This window comes from Anolis carolinensis, chromosome 3 (assembly GCF_035594765.1).
Source record: "Anolis carolinensis isolate JA03-04 chromosome 3, rAnoCar3.1.pri, whole genome shotgun sequence".
NCBI classification, from domain to species: domain Eukaryota; kingdom Metazoa; phylum Chordata; class Lepidosauria; order Squamata; family Dactyloidae; genus Anolis; species Anolis carolinensis.
In genome coordinates, this window is record NC_085843.1 from 242,998,659 (window position 1) to 243,004,658 (window position 6,000).

General features: G+C 43.6%; 1 protein-coding gene across 1 annotated transcript in view; it reads right to left on the reverse strand.

Annotated features, from left to right (window-relative positions):
• The window catches only part of bok (BCL2 family apoptosis regulator BOK), a 30,287-nt gene extending 29,777 nt beyond the window's left edge, over nucleotides 1-510 (reverse strand). Inside the window, exon 1 of the mRNA XM_003218318.4 lies at nucleotides 315-510. The gene's annotated coding sequence lies outside the window, so the exon portion shown is untranslated. The remainder of the gene's footprint in view (nucleotides 1-314) is intronic.
• Nucleotides 511-6,000: the final 5,490 nt, after the last annotated feature.

Consider the following 6,000-nt stretch of genomic DNA (forward strand, 5'->3'; position numbering starts at 1 on the left):
TGTCAGGAGAGAATGCTTCTGGAACATGGTCACGCAGCCCGAAAAGCTCACAACAACCCCAGAATGAATGTAGTTCGACACCACTTGCACTGCCATGGCTCAATGCTATGGAATCCTGGGAGCTGCAGTTTGGTGAGGCATTGCCACTCTTGGGCAGAGGAGGCTAAGACCTAGTGAAACTATAACTCCCCAATTAGCAGTTAAAGTGGGGTCAAACTGCAGTCATTCTACAGCGTTCATTCCATGCACCCTCGATCAGAGAAGCGGGCAAACTGGGGAATGTGCATCGTGGAGTGAGTTGCCCATCTCTTTACCTGCTCGAGGCATTTCCTTCCACGCTCCAGCGACTGACTGCCTGGGAACAGAGGCAAGACGGGGAGGATCCTTTGCCTGGCCGCCTCCAGCCTCCCTTCGCCTACTGCTGCTGCTGCTTCTAGATCTGGCTCCACTTCTCCTCCGGAGGGAAGGAAGGAGGGAGGGGCCCGCCAGTCTGTGGCCTTGTAAGGCAAGGGATCCCACGCGAGGAAGGAGGAGCCGCGCCTCCCACTCACTCACTCTCTCTCTCACTCGCCTGCCCTTAAGGAGACACACACTGCTGGCCTCCCTCCCAGGGAAGAGCGCGCAGAGAGGAGAATGCCCACCGTGACTTACATAACTTGGCACTACTACACCAGGCATCTCTACACTGTAGAATCTTTGCATTTTGTCACCACTTGAACTGCCAAGGCTCAATGCTACGGAATATTAGGACTAGGTATTGTGTGGTTTCCAGGCTGTGTGGCTGTGTTCTAGCATGGTTTTGGCATAGCAGATTAACCACCAGCTCCTGCCAACCTAGCAGTTTAAAAACATGCCAATGTGAGTAGATCAATAGGTACCGCTCCGGCGGGAAGGTAACGGCGCTCCATGCTGTCATGCCGGCCACATGGCCTCGGAGGTGTCTACAGACAACACCGGCTCTTCAGCTTAGAAATGGAGATGAGCACCAACCCCCAGAGTCAGACTTAACATACCTACATAAAGCTTGCCAATCGAAAAGTTGGCAGTTCCCTGAGTTGGGGATGAGAGCCAGCTCACTGCCTAGCTAGCAGATCGAAAACAGCTGTGAGTAGATAAATAAAAAGGTAAAGGTTTCCCCTGATGTTAAGTCCAGTCATGTCTGACTCTGGGGGTTAGTGCTCATCTCCATTTCTAAGCTGAAGAGCTGGCGTTGTCCGTAGACACCTCCAAGGTCATGTGGCCAGCATGACTGCATGGAGTGCCGTTACCTTCCCGCCTGAGTGGTACCTATTGATCTACTCACATTAGCATGTTTTCGAACTGCTAGGTTGGCAGAAGCTGGAGCTAACAGCGGGCGCTCACTCCGCTCCCGGGATTTGATCCTGGGACCTTTCGGTCTGCAAGTTCAGCAGCTCAGTGCTTTAACGCACTTCGCCACCGGGGCTCCTTTGAGTAGATAAATAGGTACCGCTTAAGTGGAGAAGTAGTTTAATAGCACCACAAGAAAATACCAGACAATGCCAGTCATTTAAAAAAATGAGTAAAGTCTGTGAATAGGGCTCTCCAACATGGAAGATGGAGCGACAACACCACCACTCCCCCTCCCCCGGCTGAAATCGAGCACAACCTCCAGGATGCCAAAGACGGGCAATGCTTATATACCTCTATTGCAGTGGTTCTCAACCTGTGGGTCCCAGGTGTTTTGGCCTTCAACTTCCAGAAATCCTAACAGCTGGTAAACTGGCTGGGATTTCTGGGAGTTGTAGGCCAAAACACCTGGGGACCCACAGGTTGAGAACCACTGCTCTACCGGAATCAAGCATAATCTCAAAATGCAAAAGATGGGAAATGCCTTTATACCTCTATCTGTCCTGTCTGTGTATAATGGCATTGAATTTTTGCCATTTATGTGTCCTGTGATCCACCCTGACTCCCCTTCCGGATGAGAAGGGCAGAATATAAATACTGTAATTAAATAAACAGCAGAATTTTTTCTCAACGTTTCGCTATCAGGAGAACATGCTGCCGGAACACGGCCAAACAGCACCATACAACACCCCAGTGATTCCACCACAAAAGTCTTTGAAAATACAGTCCTAGAGGAGTCTTTAGTTTAGTGCCCCTCCACACCGCCCCTATATCCCAGGCTCCGATCCAAATTATCATATGGGTAGGTCGGGGAGGGCAAGATTTAGCTGTCAGATTGCATATGTCCCCCAAACCCATTTTATACACACACACACCCAATTTATCTAAAGAAATTGATACTGCATTTTGCTGCCAAAATAAGATACAGCTCATCCCGCTAAAATTAATTTTCTTCTTTTTGTTCATTCCCAATTTTTATTCTTATGCTGTCATTGTTTATGCTTAGCTCTAAAGAAGAACATTGCAAACTGACTAGAAAATCCCTGTTGTTCAGCTCCCGCACTTCCAAATGGCCTACCACAGACTTTCAGCATCCCAGGTAACATTCTGAAATGGTTCCCCACCCTTTCATGTTTTTATTTCATTAGGGATGTGTACTAAAACAAATCTTTATCTTTCTTCCAGGGCAAGACAGTTTTCAAATTTTTGTTTTCACTCCACTTGGTCCTTAACAAACACAGTGTTGTGATTTAGACCAGGCTGGTGATAACGTCACCAAGAAGGTTTCATAACTCTAAAAACCGGGCATCTTGAGCTTTATCCAGCACTCTTAACACTACACTAAACTAACTGTCTTTTCACACAACTTATACAAGGCTATTAATTATCCCATCCTGCCTTGTGGTGTGGTCAGATAGTTAATCCACATATGCACACTCGCACACTTTCCAGCAATGTGTCTAAGGTCACCATGGGTTTCCATAATGGAGTAATGAAGTCTCAAGAATTCTTCTCCAACACCCAAACCATTACACCATACTGATTCTCAGAAATCCATATTAAGACAAGCAATAATAAAATGTAATATAATGAATTTATTACCCACCTCTTAGCCACCTTCGCCTGGATACGATTGCTCAGGCCCTTCTACACTGCCATATAATCCAGATTATCAAATCAGATAATCCAGATTATCTGCTTCGAACTGGATTATATGAGTCTACACTGCCATAAAATCCAGTTCAAAGCAGATAATCTTGATTTTATATTGCAGTGTAGAACCCTTCAGACACCCCTCTTGTGTTGTCTTGAAGATCTTGGTGAACTTTTGCTGGGCTTCTTCATCTGCTGCCCAGGACAATGCAATAACTGAAGTCAAATCACGGTCAAAAGGCCATGCTTCCTCATTTGTGACTGCAAACACCTACATGCAACATAAAGTTGCACAACAGTTCCAGAAACTGACAAGTGGGAGATGGGTCAATGACAGCGCTTTGTATCTGGCAATAGCCATCCACCAATGGTGGAATTTCCTCATTCATCAAAATATTTTTTTACAGAACAGTAAAATCTATCTCTATCCTTCTCACAATTACACTTTTATTTGTAATTCTAGAAGTAGATGAGAATGTCAACCCAGTGTTTCCGACCATGAAAACCTTCGACAACACATTAGATGAGAATAATGACTATATATTTACTATATAAGGATCCAAAGTTTCAAGTAGTGTTGGCCTACAAGTGGAATCAAAAAGCCTGGTTAGACCACTGTCAGGATCAAGCAGGATGTATTCCCCTATCAAGAAGGCCAATAATAAACCATTAAATGGGAATAGCATTGTGACATTATTGGCTTTTACCACCATGTGAACCAACAAGATAAGCCCAAGAAGCTCTTTATCATTAAAGGACACACAGGATTTGATGGACACAATCTCTTTTCCGTCAAGGTTGGAAAGGGTGGTTGGTTTAGGTTTGGTATTTTAAGAGATCACTTATTTAAAGTGGCATGCTGCAGAACAGCAGGAAACCAGGCAGGGACAGTTACAAGAGAATGTATAACTGCATGTAGGCAATTAAAAGGAGGTTATTTCCCTTGCTATTTCATATGGACATGAAAAATATATACATTATAAATATAAAGTAGCAATCAGCAATAGGATGTAGTCTAGAGGCTGCACCCACCCTGCACCCTGCTGCACTGCTTCCTTTTTAAAACCTAATTCTTTTTTGAAATTATTCAAAATTACCACATAACTTTTAGTAAACAGGGTGGAAATTTCAACATTGTCATACTTCCCAACAGATGAAAATCAGGTCACATGTGACCGAAGAGCACCAGAGATGTTGAACGTTCTTATTGAGGAAAAACACACATGATAAGGGTGCATCCACATTGTAGAATTAATGCAGTTTGGCTCCACTTTAAATTATGTGGCTCCATTCTATGGACTCATAAGAGTTGTAATTTTAAAATGTCTCAGGCCATTCCACACTGCTCTTATATCCCTGGATCTGATCCCAGATTATCTTATCCACATTTTCTGGCAGTGGAGACTCATATAATCCAGTTTAAAGCAGAAAATCTGGGATCGGATCCTGGGATATAGGGCAGTGTAGAAGGGGCCATAATGTTCTCTGCCAAAGAGTATTGGTGCCTTGCCAAACTAGGTAGAGTTTTTATTTTGTGTCAAAAGCACTGCATAAATAAGTATAAAACTGATAAAAAATAGAGGCAACACAAGCGGCTAAATAATTTTTGACCAAAAACAGGCAACAGCGACCACATTGTCTGTAGCTTTATCTCAAGTTTGTTTTTATGCTTTAAGGAACTGTCTGAAGCCTTCAACAATTCTTCCTCTGTACATGAGGCAGGACATTTTGGGCAAGCATAGAGATGCCGAGTTGTTTGTTCTGCTCCACAGTCGAACAAGATGGAGGATTCTTCTAGGTAGTGCCATTTTGCCAGGTTGTCTTTTGATCTGCCAACTCCACTTCTGAGTCTGTTCAGGGACTTCCAAGTTGCCTATTCTTATTTATTATTATTTATTACATGCATTTATACCCCGCCCTTCTCCCCGAGGGGACATTCTTGGTTTGTCCCTGGAACCAGACCCTCGTGGGAGGCCATCCAATTGGGATTGCCTGATTTAGCTGCCCAGAGGGATACTTGTACTGTTGCTGGGGGAACATTAAGAGGAGTGGTGGTTCTCATGAAGCTTTTCCTTGATTTGAGCCTACTGGGCAGGGGCTGATAGCCATGCAGAGGATGGCTTTCACAGAGTTCAACCTTATTACTCTCACAGTTAACAGCAACTTCCCGTGACACATTGGGGTGGGGGGAGGCAATGCCAACTAGCTTATAGACCTACAACAGGTGTAGGTCTGAGACATTCTGTGATTATTCTGCATGTTTCGTTCAGTGCTACATTCACCTGCTTTGCGTGGACAGACTTGTACCAAACAGGTCAGGCATACTCAGCAGTTGAGTAAGACAAGGCCAGGGCTGATGTTCTTATGAGTTACCCAAGGAAGTCATAACTACAATCCTGGTTATTGGACTAAATTATCCAAATTATTCTGGCTGTGATTCTAGGGTTGTAAAGCGGATGATATAAAAGGAGATACCATCACCACCCACTTTCTGTCCCTCCCCCTACTTTAGCAACAGTAGAATCTGGTTCTTTGTCTAGCATCTATAAGTCTATAGTGAGTAGATCCTACAGACATACATTTCAATGAATTTGAAACACTCACATTCACATATGGCTATTGCATGAATCATGTTCACTGTTACAAATGTAACTTTAACCTCACTTATTTCTGGCTTTGCCAACCGATGTGTCATGACTGACCAACAAATATATGCTACTAAAATGTTATCTTTTAGATTTAACAATAGATTGGCTAAAATCCAGTTTTCTTGAGGACTGGAGCAGATATGTCTGACTTCTGACAAATGTATTTAGTTCACGCCTGTAATATACTAGTAAATTAAACTTGCAGGAAAAAAACTTATGACAGTATAATGCCACAAAACTCAAGCGGGATTATGTCTGAATATGTTTTCAAGCTCCGTGTAAGCTTGCCTTCTCCAAATATTAATGCATGTTTTTATCTGTAACAAGAAGT